The sequence below is a fragment of the Lissotriton helveticus genome, chromosome 6 (assembly GCF_964261635.1).
Source record: "Lissotriton helveticus chromosome 6, aLisHel1.1, whole genome shotgun sequence".
Classification (NCBI taxonomy): Eukaryota; Metazoa; Chordata; class Amphibia; order Caudata; family Salamandridae; genus Lissotriton; species Lissotriton helveticus.
Window position 1 is genome coordinate 1913865517 of NC_136067.1, and position 17902 is coordinate 1913883418.

The following is a 17902-nucleotide window of genomic DNA, read 5'->3' on the forward strand; positions in this document are numbered from 1 at the left end:
TGACCACCTGGTACTGAGGACTGAGGACTCGGGCGACTGTTTTGGCTAAAGTCATAACTCTTTCGCACATTTGGCAATCACCCGGACAGCGTTTTTGCCCCATCTCACTCTCATTGTTTGGACCCCAAAAAGGCTTTAAGCTTTTTTATTTTTTTATTAACAAAGACTTCATGTAGAAGATTAGCTTTTTGTGGAGTTCCCAGGGGTAAATGACGGGAGGACTGTGCAGAAGAGGAGTCTGTCGAGGGGGATAGTCCTCTACATTAAGATCTGCTAAGCACTGGCCAAGAAGGAACTGCATGAAGTTTTGAGAGCCCATTCCACCGGGCTAAGGTTGCCACCACTGCACTGGTACATGGAGTTCCTGTACTTGATATCTGCTTGTCCTTGAAATGGGCAACTGTGAATTTGTTCACAAAGCAGTACTGCCTTGACAGCCAGGTCCGGAAGGAACGCCATTCCACCAACCTGGTCCTGCAGAACATTTTGATCTGAGCCCAATCCACAAACCTTCCACATAGGGAGGTAGACACCGACACCGCCAGAACCTGCCTACACGAAGGGATGAAAGACGTCGCCGAGTGGATGAAGGACAGCCGCCTGAAACTGAACTCGGACAAGACGGAAGTCCTCATCCTGGGATCTTCGCCCTCCGCCTGGGACGACTCCTGGTGGCCCCCAGCCCTGGGCACCGCACCCAAGCCAACCGACCACGCACGCAACCTGGGCTTCATCCTGGACCCCTCCCTCTCGATGACCAGACAAGTCAACGCCGTCTCCTCATCGTGCTTCAACACCCTGCGTATGCTTCGCAAGATCTTCCGCTGGATCCCGACCGAGACCAGGAAGACTGTCACCCAGGCACTCGTCACCAGCCGACTGGACTACGGAAACGCCCTCTACGCCGGAACCACAGCCAAGCTACAGAAAAGACTCAAGCGCATCCAGAATGCCTCCGCCCGACTCATCCTGGATGTACCCCGACGCAGCCACATCTCCAGCCACCTGAGGAACCTGCACTGGCTCCCCGTCGACAAGAGGATCACGTTCCGGCTCCTCACCCACGCACACAAGTCTCTCCACGACCTGGGCCCCAAGTACCTCAACGACCGCCTGACCTTCTACATGCCCACCCGCCAGCTACGGTCCACCAGCCTCGCCCTTGCAGCCGTACCACGCATCCGAAGAGCCACCGCCGGAGGAAGATCCTTCTCTTACCTGGCTGCCAAGACTTGGAACTCCCTCCCCATCCACCTTCGGCTGACCCAGGACCATCTCGCCTTCAGGAAACAACTCAAGACCTGGCTGTTCGAGCAGTAGCATACCCCTCCCCCCAAGCGCCTTGAGACCCTCCCGGGTGAGTAGTGCGCTATACAAATGGCATGATTGATTGATTTATTGATAGTGTTTTGGTATCTATTCTAAGGTGAGTATCCTGTGGTTGGAAGTATACATCAGAAGAGTAAGTTACTTACCTTCGAGAACAATGTTTCTGGTGGTTACTCTTTCTAAATATACATTTATCACCACTCTCCCACCCTCCAGTTCCAAGGAGTGGCCAATTTTTAGCATCTAAAAGGGTCCCAAATTAGAAATCAGTAGACTGATAATAACAATTGTTCAGGCTCCATGTCTGAGCATGTGGAAAGGGAAAAAATAAGAAACTGATTTAATTGTGTAGAGGTGGCGCTTATATATGCCTCCACTCCGTTTCTTTGAGGGCTGTTCAAAGCCAATGCGAAGCCATACGGTGCCACCTAGTGGCACAAATTAGCATTACTGGAGAAAGGTTTCTGGGTTCAGTATAGTGTCTGGGGTGTATTCTAAGGTGAGGAATTTGCAGTTAAGAAGAGTATCCACCACAAAGAACGTTCTCAAAGATAAGTACGTTCTTTTTCTTGTCCAAAGTGTCTGAATCCATCATCTGTTGAGCTGCTTGGGTAGTGAACCCTTTACTATAAAATCTGCCGAGGCCCTTGTTCAGTTTTGTAGTTTTCAATACCAAGTTTGAGCCCTGAAAAAGTATCCTGATAGTGTAATATCATGTGCCAATATTATATTGAACAGTGAATACCGAAATAGGTCAGTGTCCATTACACTACAACCCAGGCAAACTTGCAGTGATTAAATAAGCATTCAGTGTTTGGTAATTCCACAGACCAGCTACTTCCCTATTCTTTTACCATTCTAAAATTATAATTGCTGGGGTGTGTGTTATTGAGGAACAAGAAGGCATAAAAATCTTAAAGTGAAGAGCTTAGCAGTTTACATGTATCTGCACTTCCTGCTTTGAAAGAGATCTTTGCACAAACCACTTACCAGCAGCTCCCACACATTATGCCACCTATGAGTTCACAGACTACAAAACACACTCATCTACACTCACAGTCACATGGATATTTCTCCCTTTCCCCACAAATTACACACAGGTGACCTTCACACTGCAAATCCTTTTCAACATATATGTCCACCTATTTGCACACCCATACTTCATGCACAGAAAATAAAATAATTATGAAAATATTTAAATCAACACAATATTCCAATAAGAAGAGATTGAATCAGTTGACTAAATTTCTCACATTTCTTTTTATTTTTATGACTTCAGAGCCGGTAAAGTTCTCAATACCCATGCGTGCTCTACCTGACATGCAAGCCGGGTTCACTAAGACACTTCTTATATTACTAGTGCAATTTCAATTAATAAAAAAAAAAATTAAGTCTTCTTTGTAATTGCTCTCATTCTCAAACATGACACTTCTTTTTACAGTTCACTGTTTGCGACCCTTCGGTTCACTTTTTGCCACAGTCTATGTTTACAACCCTACAGTTCACTGTTTGCAACCCTGCTTGCTTTTAAAACTTCTATTAGGTCACATAACATAGGGGCCCATTAAGATGTTGGGCGGAAAGCCTCCTTTCTACAGTCGGAATCTCCTCGACCGTGTCAGAACCCATCCAACCGACTTGGTCAGTGTACATTCCGACTGACCGATTACGATTTTCGCGGTCAGAACATAAACTGGTTGGTCATTCTGAATCAGTTCCAACTGGATCTCGGAGTATTTGTGTCGGTCAGAACCGCATCGTGCACCTCTATGGACAGCGGTTCAGAAAGACCGATTACGATGCTGATTTCCAACACCCTTTCTGAGTCTGCCTGTCTGGCACAAAAAGGCTGTCGGAAGGTGACTTGGGGGGCCCCTAGCATAGCCCCCTTGCCTTCTCGGTCTACGGTTGGTGGACGAGGGGGTACCTAAGGGACCCCCCAGTAAAACCCTGCTCTGTGTGGCAGGCACAATGGGGTGCCCGCGACAGGATGCAGGGTTTCACACACACACACATTTCTCCATAGGAGCCTGTGTTGTCGGTCGGAATACGCGCTTCCATAGCGAACAATGGGACTATGACCGAACAGTGTTTGATTGCATCGTAATCGGTTGGGCGGAACCGCCAACCGCAAATCGGTCGGTTACGATTCCGAGATGGTAATCGGCCCCATATTGTCATCACTATCCCCAAGAATGCATCCTATTGCTTGGTCCCACTCTTGTGTGATTATCACTACCCAGTCCTCTTCCTGACTTGCTGGAAGTGGTACAGGAAGCACTTTAGACTCCTGTAGCCACCCTGCAATGTATGCATATAGGTTTCAAACCTAGATTCCCACTATGAGGTGTAAGCTAGTATTAGGCACATAGCTTCTAGTAGTAGCTGAATTGCATTAGGATTGGATTACTCTATAGTGTGCCTGGTAAAGTGCCTAGCATATGACGGTGCAAGTTCTTTGGAGAGGCAGGGCTTTTCAACCCGCTAGAGTGTATATGCATTATTTACATGAGCTCTTTGCAGCTAAGAAGCAATAAAGTGGCGCACCCTAGAATTGATTAGGTGATGGCTAGTTTGGCATTAGAAGTATGTACTGCCTACATATTATTGGTTGCCAAACATAGTGGCTTCTGGTGCAGTAGCATTGGCATACTTGAAAGTAATAAGAAGTATTTTTGCAGATCCTGTTCTGAGTTCTGCCGTTACTGGAGAGTCCAGGGGTATATCACATTGGTGTTCCTGATCATGACTATTTTTTGATTTCTGGTTTAGCACATAAAGTCATTTAGTGTTTTGACTCTCATACTCCACAGCGGTCCATTCTGTTAATCACTCAAGTTACTGAGCTTAGACTAGCATGGTTAGTAATGTGAGACTGCATTGCTTGAGTTCTATGCCAATTAATCATACAGTTAATGAGCAATTGGTTGTGTATTGGGTGACGTTTTTTGTCAACCGATATTCTCAGAAGGCATACAACATTTAGATTTAGAGTATACCTTCTATGACAGAATAGCAATCATAAAAAATCACAATACAAAAATACCATGAAAAAATATTGAGCCTCAAAATATCGTCTTTACATACTTACATTGTAAAGTGCAACAATATTAAATACAAGAATATTGTGAGCCAACATATCAACATTGCATGTACATAAGAGTGGTTAACATTATAACAGCTTAAAATTAGTTAAATTAATTTTTTTAAATCTTCTAATTTTATAAAAATATATTCTAAAACATTATAATTAATGTAATAACTGAAACAAATACATGTAACTGATTTAAAGTATCTTTTAAAAATGGTACATTTAAAAGTAAATTGTGAATTCAAATAAGTATAATTTTCAAAGAAAAATAGATCAGTAAAAAGATATCAATAGTATAACATTCAAATAAACAATATTAATGTGTACAATATGTACACTTACTAATTCTATAACAATTTTAAAACAACGTGTTTCATTAAAACATCATTTAAAAACAGTTAAAAAATATAAATAGTATAAATCAAAAACTGAACAGATGAACATTTTTTTAAATAACACACAAATTGAAAAAAGTAAAAAATGAGTACTTTCAATATAAACCGTTTTCTATAAAGGAACTAAAATATTTACAAAAATGCATTACTATAATTCAATTCCTAAAATCATCAGGAAAAACACCTACATTTTGGGGAGAAAATAAATTACATCTACTGTTGTAAGTGTAGTGTAACACATGTTGGAAAATTGCATACGTTATAAGGGTCAAATAAACTATTCTAACTCTAACAAAAGTTGTGGAAAGTGCACACAAACATGGGATCATATTTAGTAATTGGTAAAATCCTTCAGGAGGCACAACTTTGCCGACATACAGGAAAGCCCGTCCTCCCGCCGTTTGAGAGCCGAATTCTTAAAAATCAATGACGAGTACATTATGAAATCTTTCCTGGATGCTATCCAACCAATTCTGGCAAGGAAATTATATGTAGAATTCAGATTTGGGACTCTACCACTCTGTGCCTTTTCAAATAAATGGTCCAAAACTCTGACTGGAGGGTGTCCTGCCTGTAATCATAAGGAAGAGACAGAGTTACATGTCTTTTTTTCTGCCCTGGCTATAAATTACCTAGACAGCGCTGGCTTATTCAACTCTGCAGGAATCTAGGCTTTGTACACTGTGCAGAGGCAGTTAGAGTCCTAAAGTACGACAGTCATGCCCCCATTGTATTTGCCGTATTTCGGTTTTTAATTTCAATGTGGTGTGTACCTCTGGATTTTTTAAACAAGTCATTACGGCCCTAGAAACTTGCATTGTTTGTATTCTTTCTTATCTTTGTATCTATTTCTCCCTTTTTAAAAGTTTTAATGATGCTATCTTTTGAAGGAATACATTTTTAAACCTCTGACTGCACTGTACACAGATATGATTTGCCTAGGCTTATCCCCTGGAAGATTCTAAAATGCATTTTATTATCGCCAAATGTGTCAATCTGTATAGTTCTTTTTATTGAGAACACTTTTTAGCATATTATCTTCTATATGAATTAATTTTATGGTTATGTATTATTTATGATTCACTGGTGTATACTCCCTTGGGAGAAAATGTATGATTATGTACTTATATGGTCCATGAGACAAAAATAAATTTATGGAATGGAACATTTTATCACCACTCTTACAAATGAAACCAAGTGCATTCATTAAGGTGAGATTTACTACTCTAACTCCAGTCTAATAAACACTGAGGAAAGTGCATAAAAATCTAGCAAATATTGGTGAAAGTGTTTTTTTGTGGCGGGATAAACTCCAGTTTAACAAAAAATGGAGAGGGTGCTAAAATGGTAATGAAAAGGATCGCAAAAAAATGGGGACGGTGTATAAATTGGATGGGGAGGATAATATTTACTATTCTATTTACGGTTAAACAAGCACTGTGGAAAGTGCATATATTGGATGGAGGGTTCAGGGGCCAGTTACTGTTCAAACTTTGGTCTAACAGACATTGGTGAAAGTGCATACATTGAGGTGGGATCATATTTACTAATCTAACTCTAATCCAACAAATATTGTCAAAAACATTTATGTAAGGCTACATTGGCTACACCCCAAAAATATAATTTCCCCTTAAGAATATTACAAAAATGTTAAAAAAAATGTTTTCTTAATTATACTCGTAAAAGAACTTTGTCAAAATATAAAATAATTATAAAATAATATATTTAGAATGATATTCAAATTAACAGTACCCATGAAACCGAGCAATAAAACACACAAAGCTTAAAATATTTCTTTATCATGAAATATTGGTTTACAATGCAATTTATTTCCTTTTAAATTACTAATAAATGTTTTTTTTTTTAAAACAAAATATAACATAACACATTAAAAATTGCAAACATTTGTAAAGTTATATTAAATTGAAAATGTACTAAAATACGCCTAAATACAAAATACAAATAAACGTAATACACTAATCAATTAATCAGTTATTCAGTATTACATTAAGCAACACCCTTTCAATCCTCCAATAACTCCCAAAACCCAAACTGAAAATGTAATACATTAATACTAAATTTATTAAAATATGAAAGTACTGAAAGTACTTCTAAAGCAACCGGCTACTCAAGAAAAACAAAAAAAATATAAAATGATCAACGCATCAAAAAATTTATATTAATTATTATTTAATTCTTACAAATCTACCCACCCAATAAACATAACAACCCGGGACAATTGAGTGCATAATGAAAAAGTGAGGCACATTTAAACATTTAATGAACATAAAAAATAATACTTTTAACATTACTTAATCTAAAAATACTACCCAGTCTGTTTCCCAATAAAGCCCACAACTGAAGCTCAACATTTAATGCATAACTCTAAAATGTAATGAAATATTAAAGAAACAAATTATCATTTAAATATACAAAATAATGACATTATTTAATATATAATTATCAGATGTTTATTAAACAGTATTAATCATTTAAAATATAATTTACATTAATAATTTAAAAAAATGATTACACCCATTAACATTAATTAGTATAATCTTAAAACACTACAAATAAACAACTTGAAAATAAATAACATTAATATTTACTTAATATTTTACAAAAAACTTTATGATAACCTACAAAAAGATAAAACAGTCCAGGAAAAAATCCTAGCGCAGCCCCACTAAATTTTCTGTAACGGCCAAATGCCAAAATCGGATGATCTGGAGCGTCTGCCACTGGGGCCGCCGATACTTCCAGCGGCTGCTCTACTGTGATATCGGCAATATCCACCCCATGCGATAATACCTCAAGATGGCACCCGAGGTGAAACTGTGGTAGAAGTAGGGGGGCCGTGGTGAAACGGACCCACGTACAATAACAATACAGAGGCCGCAACATCAGGAGCTGGTGCAGCCTGTGATCGCCGGATCTGCAGCCTCCATCCGCCTTTGTGGCCCGACCATAGTGTGTGGATGGGGGCCCGTGGCCATAGCAGATAGGCGGGACAGGTTACACGACCGGGAGAGGATTTTAATTATAGCGCTCACCCCCTACATATGACGAAGCCGCTAACGCCCCACTGAGCCAAGATAGACTTCAGCTTTTTGTCGAGCATGAAAGCTGGGTGGAGACCAGGGGATTTGTTTTAACACCCCTCCAGCTAATGACACGGGTGGACTGTGGTGCCCAGTACAGGAGGGTGGGAGCATTTAGGCCAGGAATCATGTGTGTGCAGCAGTGGTGAAAGGAGGTGCAAATACTGAAGATGCTCCTCCTTTTGACTGTCTGGCTCCTTTTTCCCTCTTTTCTTCCTCCGTTGGGTCGGCTCCCTGGTTTTCTTTGGACTTGGCCCTCGTAACTTTTGTACTGGAACTCGTGTACGCGCCGCCTTTTTGGGACCCTCTCCTGTTGTTGCTCTTGCCCTGGGTGCATCTTGCCATGTTGGGATCGTTTCCATCGATGCCCACGACCCGGGTCCGCCATTTCTTTTATTCTTGTCCTTTCCTTTGGTCCCTTGGATTCCATCCTGCTGACCTTCAGACATTTCACTTACACTGGACTGCCTTATCTCTTTCTCCCCTCGGATCCCTCTCTCTCCTCTCACCAATCTCAGCCACCGACTCTTCTCCCCCACCTACCGCTCTCTACCCCTTTTGATTTTTTTTATTTATTTCTCCGTTAACTCTGTAAATATGTGATATATACTTGTCCAGCCTAATCGCTAGTAAAATGTAATCCTAAGCAAATCTACTATTTGTATATATATGTATATAGAGGTAACTCTAACCACTAGTATATGTAGTAGACCCTTGTACTCACTACCATTCCTATGTGATTCTTAGAGTTTATCCATTTGTATCTCTTCCTTGTGTGACTTTACAACTTGTACACTTGCAATTTTTTTCTGTTTGTATCTTTTATGTAATTCATGTAATCCTAAATCCTTATGTATCACAACTGGTTCTTTTGTAAAGCGCTCTGACACCTTTTATTTAATGCGCTATATAAAATCGCATTAAATAAAATAAAATAAAAGCAAACCAACCATATATTAAAGTTGATATACAAGTAAAACAGTAAACAAATTATATAGTTACCCTCAATATTTTGGGCCACAATATTTTTAACTTCACAATATTTTGACCATGCTTCTAAGGTCAGATGATGTTTTTGAGTTATTATTTCAGTAGAAGGCAGCAAGCACAGATACGCGGTGAGTGCACATACATAGTATATGTGTGTTTTAGCTTGTTAGTGCATCTATTCTCTGAGACTACTGCAATCATCAACACGTTTCTTTAATTTACTTTGTTGTCTTCCCAGGAAATTCTAAATGTACATCAGACTGTCTTGACTAGTTAACCTACATCAAGTTTTTCCAGTTAGTTAGCATCAGGGCTGAAAGATGGCTTTTGCTTTTCTGTGCAGATATAATGTAGTGGCATTCTGCATTTGTATACAATTCATAGAATTCAAGATGGGTAGAAGTGAATTCCTGTGAATTTTTGACCCAAGAGTTCTGAGTGACATCAGATACACAAGAGTGAAGGTTGTCTATGATTTCACTCAGAACACCTGGCTGAAAAACATCTCTGTTATTTACGTTTTAAAAATCTTTAATTTTATGATATGTTTGTACACCAAAAATCACCTGTCCCCTGCTTTTAGCTGCTATGCAGGAGCAGAGTTGAAATGTGCCATTCCTGAAGCTGTGCTATCCGCTCATCAGCACAGCATTGGCAGGCTCCCAGAGAGTCCTGGCAGTGCAGCCTGAGGTTCCTTTATCATGTAGGAATAGTGGGAAAACACTTTTGTTTCCCACTGGTCCTACATCATAGCTGTGAATAAACAGATTTAGATTCTGGCATTCAGTATAGTGACTCTCAAAGTGAGCCCTACATAACCTATAGCATTACAGATTGGTAACTATGAGTTATGGGATGGTTTTTGTCTTTGTCACCTGGAACCCAGTAAAAAAATCTAATTTTAACCCTCTATAACTTTGCTTTCTATGGCCACACAAAATCATATGCACCTGCTTGCAACACATCTACAGGTGCAGAGGAGTAATGGGGGGTTTCATATGTAACATTTAAAAAACGTTAAATAATCCTGGCCTCCTGCCTCCTACCCCACCACCCTCGAGACATCCTCCACTTTCTAAATTAAAAAACATAAATACCTGGCCTTCTGTAACCCACTTCTAAAACCCGTTGAAAAAATCCCTCTCCTACTCAAACGTAAAAATAAACAAATTCCTGGTCTCTACCAGCCAGTTACCTCCACCACCCTCCTTCTGCAGAACCCCTTCCCCCACCCAAACTTAAAAACAACTGCCTTGTCTTCTGCCAGTCACCACCACCTTCTATCAGTAGCAGCTCGTGTCGCTGAAGAGTAGTGGGGCGGGGGACGACGGACAACAAATAAAATACAAAAATAGATCTTTAAAAAAAACTTACCTGCACCCAGCTGCTTCACGCTGTCTGTGCCAGTCCACTGCAGGCACAGGTTCCCAGACTCCCCTGCGGCCAATCCTGACACTGCCCTCATGCATGAGTGCAGCATCACCATGAAAGTGCCATGAATTTGCACTCCTAGTGAGACTGGAAGCATGTGCTGCTGCCTCCAACTCGACAACGCACCTCTGGTTGGCAACAGCTTCAGGGCACATGTCGGTCTGGCAGTCCTTAGACGACCTGACAAACCCTCATGTGCACTGATACCAGTGCATACCACTCCCCCTCCAGTGACTGTCATCCCCATGGTGACGCTAGCTGCACCCCAGCTAGTACAGGGCTGACAGCAACTCTGTGAGAGCCACTTCTCAGCGCAGCTTCTTTCTCCTTCTTATGACCACGGATCTGCAGAGACTCGCTGACAGGTGAGAATCAAGGTTGGTGCAGGTAGAGTGCTACTTGAATGGTCCCATCTCTTTCAGGTCTCTGGCGAGGCGAGAGAAGGCTCATGAAACCACCTTCTGCCATTCCGATGCCACAATTTGGTCAATGGAGACCCAGGTTAGGCGGCGAAATAAAGGGGAAGCCAGTGTTTCCTCTGAGTGATGCCACAGGAGTGGTTAACCACTTGGTTAACTATTGGTGTGTCGTCACTGTAGTGAATAACCAGATTTGATTTGGGGTATTGAAGTTATTGGCTTCCCAAGGAAGCCATATAAAATAACATAATCAATCCCTCTCAAATTCATTTTTTGGAATTCATTTTCTCGTGTAAGTTTGTAAGTAAATTTAAATATCATTCAATTATGTGTTACAATTCTGCTGTTATTTTACTTTTACTGTTTTCCAGCCACATGCAGAGAGAATAAAACTAATTATGGATTGCTGGCGAGATCACATATAAAAGAAAACCTGCATTTTGAGTGGTGGGCAAATTACACATTAGTGTAGTTAATGCATAGAAACAAAACAGAGTTACTTACAATCACCAAAGGAATACATTAAGCCTCATTACGATGTCGGGGGGGGGGGGAAGGTTCTGCCCAACACATGTCGGATTCGTGATCTGACAACTCGCACCAGTGTTCCCGACCGACCGATTACGATGTCTCCGAACACCGTTCGGTCAGACTCCCATTAACTCCTCTGAGAGCCAGTGTTCCAACTGACAACACTGGCATCCATGGAGAAAATGGGTGTCTGCGGAAAACCCTGCACCCTGTCTCGGGGCACCCCATGGTGCCTGCCACATGTGGCATGGTCTTAAAAATGGGGTGCCTTGGGTTCCCCCATGGCCACCAACTGGAGGCCTCAGGATAAAGGGGGGCCTGCTATGGGCCCCCAAAGTCAGTTTCGAGCAGCCTTTTTGTGTTGTAGAGCCAGAGTCGGAAAGGCTGTTGGCAGTGGCGGCTGGTGACATTTGATAGGGGTGAGGCGGAAACCGATAATCATACGGCACCGTAGCGAACGAGCGTAGCGAGCGAGCCCGAACCCCCTAAGGAGGGTTCGGGGGGATTTCCCCCCGAGAAAATTTTGAAAAAATAGTGGGAAAATGGTGCATTTTCAAGCAAATTTGAGAAAGCAGGAAGGTTAATACAAGTGTCCTGGTATTTGTAGTAATACTCTGCCTAAATACATACAGCTAGTGCCTGGTGCAGTATATACCAATGGATGGTATTGCCACAAGATTGGTTTATGGTATAAGTGAAAGGACGAGGAGCTGAGGCGCATTTTATCTAATGTATCAGAGAAGGCTGATGAGTTGGGAAGGAGAGTGGTCTACATCACTACATGGCTTGTGTAGCACCAGACAAACAGCTCCTATAATGATGTGGGAGAATACTATTATCTGCTTACCACTGACATGAGCTAAAGCTTGACAGATGCTCAAATGGATTGTATCATAGGAAGACTAGAGATTGTGTGTTTCTGAAGACCTCCAACTCGTTAAAGTATCTCCAGAGTTTCTCCAAGACCTTCCTGGTATTTATTTGGGTGACAAGCAGAAACTTCTGTATATTGACCCTTTAAATGCAGCAAGCTACAGCTCATGCAATACTGATGCTCAGCAGACATGTTAACATTTCATTATTCAGAATGTGGACAGTGCACAAGAGATTGCTCATGTTCTTCCAGCTTAACCCCCACCCATCCATCCATCTACTGAATCACCCATTCACAAAAGAGCCATTCATTCATACAAGCACGCAGCTGTCCATCCATACATGTGTGCATTGCCCCACTGGGCTACAGTGGCACTATCTCAATGTGGTACTCCACGCCCCTCCTCTTGTACTAATGAGAGAATCAGGGAAAAGAACATGAGCACACTATTCGAGGATCCATCACCATCCCAGTCACACAGAAACGTTTATTACCTATACTCGTGCTTTCCGACGACCCCTTGTGCCGGAATGAATAGCTTCATAATCGAGGCGCTCAGAAATCTTAAGTTGTTCTCAGTAGGTCATTTAGTCGTGGACGTCTGATTTACATTTTGGCTCTTGTGGGTGGGTGTCACTACAAGTACCAGAATGCAATGTGACTCACGACCGCAAAACCGCTTGCGCTGCTATGACGTGCCGCAGGGCACCTCGCGATCACCGGAAGACCCAAGCACACAGCGGAAAGCGGTACAGGGCTGCCTTACCTGGAGTGCAGCCTCCTGGTGCCGGGCTCCGGGTGCTCGCTGTGCAGGAGGAGAGCCATGCACTGCAAGAGGAAACACAAAGCTGCTGACACCCCACCCGAAAACACGCCTGCAGCGGCTATCCAGGGGCCAGGACGCGTCTGGCTCCCAGTCCCTGGTCCGTAATGTATCTGTTCATGCTATGGCAGCTAGGAAGTGAGGTATAGAGTACACACAAACTGTGCAGCAGGCCCGCCCCGCGCCATGATGTCACCGCAGGTTACATTGTCAAGAGTGTGGGAGAGAGGAGGGGCCGGGGCTGCCCAGTTCTCTCTATTTCTGCCCAGAAGGACCTCGGTCTGTCCCCGTCTGAGGGGACGAGCCAGCCAGACGTCCACGAGCAGCGCCACCCTGTGCAGTCAGAAAGTGTGATGGGCACTACGGAACCACTTTCTCAACTGTGGCGTGCAAGAGTCCTGCTGCCGTCACACCTCTGCTCTTTCACCACCCATGAATCCACATTCCTCACTGCTACCTTTTCATTATGTCATTGCCCTGGTGTGACAATGCCACTTATGCTTGGGAGGCAGCGAGGTCCTGCAGTTGACCTGGGTGAGACCGCGCCTCGCCCAGAGCAGACACGTGGCATTCAGTGCCAAAACATTTTCAAGCAATTACATCTGTCGTGTTAATTATACCTCTCATCCAACATCCCTAATGATTTCAACATGAGATGTAAACAAGTGCCCAATGTCGGTGGATTTATTACTTTTTGTGTGTTCAAATGAAGGCACACAGGTTCGAAGGGGGGCCACATCCTTACGTGACACTAGAAGGTGCATTGCCTCATCTTGACATAAGTCTCTAGAACTCTCTATGCATGTGCCAAGCAGGTGCTTCTCTCATCACCTGTGATTTAGGAAATATTAAAACTTTGGCTTTTCTCTGGCCCAATCCATTAATGATACCTGATGTTTAGTGTCCATGCTCTGATTTGTGCCAAGGCTCTCTTATTGGTTGAGACAGGTGCTTAACAAGACCCATGTAGCGTAACTTAGCACAAGTTCAAGCATCCAAGAAATTAGAGCATGATGCTAGGGTCTGGTGTGCGAGTTCTCAGGCTATTCTGTGCAGGAGGAAAAAAAGGTAGGTGGGGCTAAAAAAGATGTGTTTTCCCATTTTAGCTCCTATAGGAAATGTTGCCCATCACTACAACACCAACCACTGAAAGGAATTATGGCAAAGTTGGCATAAATTAAGATATTTATTAAAAATTGGTATTTTTGTGGTTGGGTGTAAATATGTGCAATAGTGTTGAGATATTAGGGTTTAAAAAGGTGCAGACTAGAGTAGGCTCTAAAGGATAAACACTAGTATATCTAGACAGTTGCTTGACAAATATGCATGAAATTTACCAGACACTTAGCTTACTAAGCCTACTCTTGGATTTTCAAAGGCATGAAGCTCCATCAAGGGGGTGCTCAGTTAAGAAGGGGGGGTATAGAAAGTGTTAATTTGCTAATAATTTGGCACTGAGTGATAAATCTGCACAAAATATGGAGAAAATGTAGAAGAATTAATCTTCTTTTAGTATGTCAAGTATTGTGCCAATCTAATGGGGTTGAGGGATTAGGGGGCGGGGGCCAAAATTAAAATGGGGCAATAGGATTTTCATTTGCTAGTAATAACTTTGGCTCTGGTTGCTCAATGTGTGGTAAATGCAGCAAACAGTGAGCAGGTTACACTCAAATGCAGGTATTTAAGGTTTTGTGTAGCTCCAATATAGGGCAGTTGGGCAAATTAATAGGAAGAGTAAAATAACATTTGAATTGGTTGTCACGCTGGCACTGTTTGTCAGACCTGCATGAAATGAGGAGGATGCTTAGCATATTCAGCTTACACTTGGTGTTTTCAGTTTCAAAGGTCTGTTGAGGCAGGCACATTTAATTGATCAGTCAATGAAGTGTTCATTTGCAAAACATTTGGCACAGTTTGATAAATCCACACAAAATATGGCAGACATTTAGCAGGTTTCACTTTTTTTTGGTATTTCACGTTTAAAGCATATCCATCAAAGGACAACAACAATAAATGGGGTTTAAAAAAAGTTTCATCATTAATAATTTAGGCATTAATTAATGAATCTGCATGAAATTTTGCAGTTACCAGATTAAACATATTGCAAGAATATCAAGTTTCATGCAGATGTGTAGTGGGGGATGTTTGCCCATGGAGTTTGGGGACTTGGCCTATCCAAGGGCCATATTCTGCGACTGTAGCTTGCTTGCGAATGTCAGGGATTTTTCGGTTTCATATTCTCTGAAACTTTCAGTAAAACATACATACACACACACACCATGACTCTGAGAAATGAAACCTCTAGTGGTTTATGATGCCCCTCAACAATGGTGGTAAATAGCATAGTATACTCTGCATGTCTGGATGTATAATTTATGGCATGGCATATTTCTGTCCCTGTGTATTTGTTTTAGCAAAAGGTATTTAACAAACACCAAGATTCAAGGTGTTACATTTGTGCGGTAAGTTAAAATCACATTGGCGAGCCACTCTTTCTGACTATTAGGAATGTTGTTTCCATGGGAAAATACATTGCTACAAGCAATCTGTGAGTATTTACCAGTGGTTTTTGTTTCAATTTTGCTATACTGTGGTAATAACCTCAAATTTGCATTGCCATTGCATAAATAAATATACCTAAATATATATACATAAACTAGATTTCAGAAAACTGTGTATTATGGTTCAAAGATTTAATTTAATTTAATTAATTGTGGGTTTATATAGCGCTAGAATCAACTCCCGGAGGAGTATCTCCGCGCTTCGACCGCTGGGGAACCCGTCCTGGCTCACCCTGAGAGATGGTCCCTAATGGGTATCTCTAAGGTGCGACCAAGCATCCCCGGCGGTCTGGGGGGCCGTTGTGAAGATGAGGCAAGCTAATGCCCAGAGTTGCCGAGTGTGGTCCCTGACTGGAGTAGGCACCGAGGCGAGAATTATCGAGCCCGCTGACCCTGGTCCACGACCCTGCCGCGTCGGGAATCGAACCCTGGTCCCGGGCCATCCTCTACTTACGGGTCTGCCGCCTCTAACCAGTGAGCCACACCACTCCACTTGAACAATTATGAACACTTTAACAATTATGAACACTTTAACAAGTTTCAGAACCGTTGGTAGTCTAATAATGGTTAGAAAATGTGGGCTGTCTTGGGTATTGCCCCTTTCGCCACAGATGTGTTTGTTATTGACTGTGAACAAGGCAATATTTTTGTAAAAAAATATTTAGTACTAAATTTCTTTGCCTTATGATATGTAGGCCGCAATATTCCAGTACCATATACGTGGCAAAGAGAAAATTGTAGAAATGGAAGAGGAATATTTATTTATTTTGTCAATCTTGCCATGAGGAAGTGGATGAATTAGGTGGCTTTTTGAGCAAACAAAAGAGAGTGAGTGTGGAGGAAGGGTATTCTGATAATTTTTCAACACTTGAAAAATGTCCTTGCAACAAAAGAGGGCCTAATGTATTCAATCCTTCAGAAATATACATTTTGCTTGAATCATAGTTTTGAAAGATTTTTTTGAATTAGCAAACTGTAATAGACGTGAAAGGTTAGGTTATAAGGGGATGCTGGAAGAGTGTGGAATAGATCAAACAAGATCCCTCCCAGCTCACTGGTGGCAAGGGTGAAACAATTAGAGTGACATGCTGGTGTGAGTGACCACAGTTGCCACTGTTTCTGCATTAAAGCTGGCCTTGTGACCGAGATAATCATTTCTCTTTTCTACTGCAAGGAGTTTTGTACACCAGTTTAACGACAGGACATGACCTTTGGCTGGGGCTTCTTAAGCAGATGGGGCAGACAAACTCCAGAATGAAGCTAAAAAAGCCTGCATTGCTGATCCCTGACCAAAGGGGGGTAGGCTCTCTCGTGAGTTCAGAACCTGCCTGCTCTTGCTGGGAGAAATGATTGGCTCGGAAGCTGTGAGAGGCTGCCCTGAGAAATACCGCTTGACAGCAAAGGGGCTGATTGAGATCGGAGCTCTGATACTACCCACCCAGAATGACTCTGAAGGGCGCATAACAACCAAGGACTGTACCAGCTTGTCCTCTTCGTCTTCTGCATGAAAAGAAAAGTCTATTGCAAATGGCGAGAGGGGCATAGCTGCAGAAGCCTTGTGTCAGACTCTCCATCCTTAAGCATACTGAATTGTCTATCTTAGCTATTGAAACCTTAGATTGAGTAACTGCTTCTTACAGTCTCTGGAGTATACAAAAAAGTGACGGACTGCATACTTGAATTCATCTTGGTGACATACAATACGCCAGAGGTACTGGTCTGTGTACATGCCGGTGGGCTAGAGCTATCTACAAGACTGCCTGCATTACCCACAAAGCCTTGCACTCCTCCTCTCCCAGCTACCTGGCGAATAAACTGAAACTCTCTGGTGGCTCTAGACGGTCACGCAATGCGGAGAATCTACTGCTTGAACCTCCCACTTTCAAGAAGGAAAGAACAATGGCCCAATCCTTTTCAGGCAACGCAGTGAGAATCTGGAACTCCTTTCCACCTCAGCTCCGGACCACCGCCTCCTCCCAGGCCTTTAAAAGGGACCTCAAAGTTCTCCTTCTCCAGAGACACCTTCAAAAGTAATTCACGTCCTCTTGCTATTTGTGAGGAAGACTTCCCATTACTGATAATTTCTACTTTCCATGACCATGGAAGTGCCTTCCCAGTGTATGCCTGTGATTGGAGGGTCTGCCTTTTTGCAGTATTTGCCATGTACTGGTGTTCGGTGCCCTTTTGTAACATGCACACACCACTCTGCCCTTGCAACACACGGCTGCTACCTCTCACATGTCTTTACCTTTGATACTTGCACAAGTGCCACCTTGCCCACGTAACGCTTGTTCCTGAGCCTGAGTGTCTAGCACTTATTGCAGGACTATACCTCTAATTATACTCTGTTTTCTCTT

The 17902-nt window shown here is 42.3% G+C and overlaps 1 protein-coding gene across 1 annotated transcript in view; it reads left to right on the forward strand.

The window, feature by feature from the left end:
* LOC144762933 (xanthine dehydrogenase/oxidase-like) overlaps positions 1 to 17902 on the forward strand; it is a 1098251-nt gene that overhangs the window by 94806 nt on the left and 985543 nt on the right. The gene's annotated exons all lie outside the window — the stretch shown is intronic.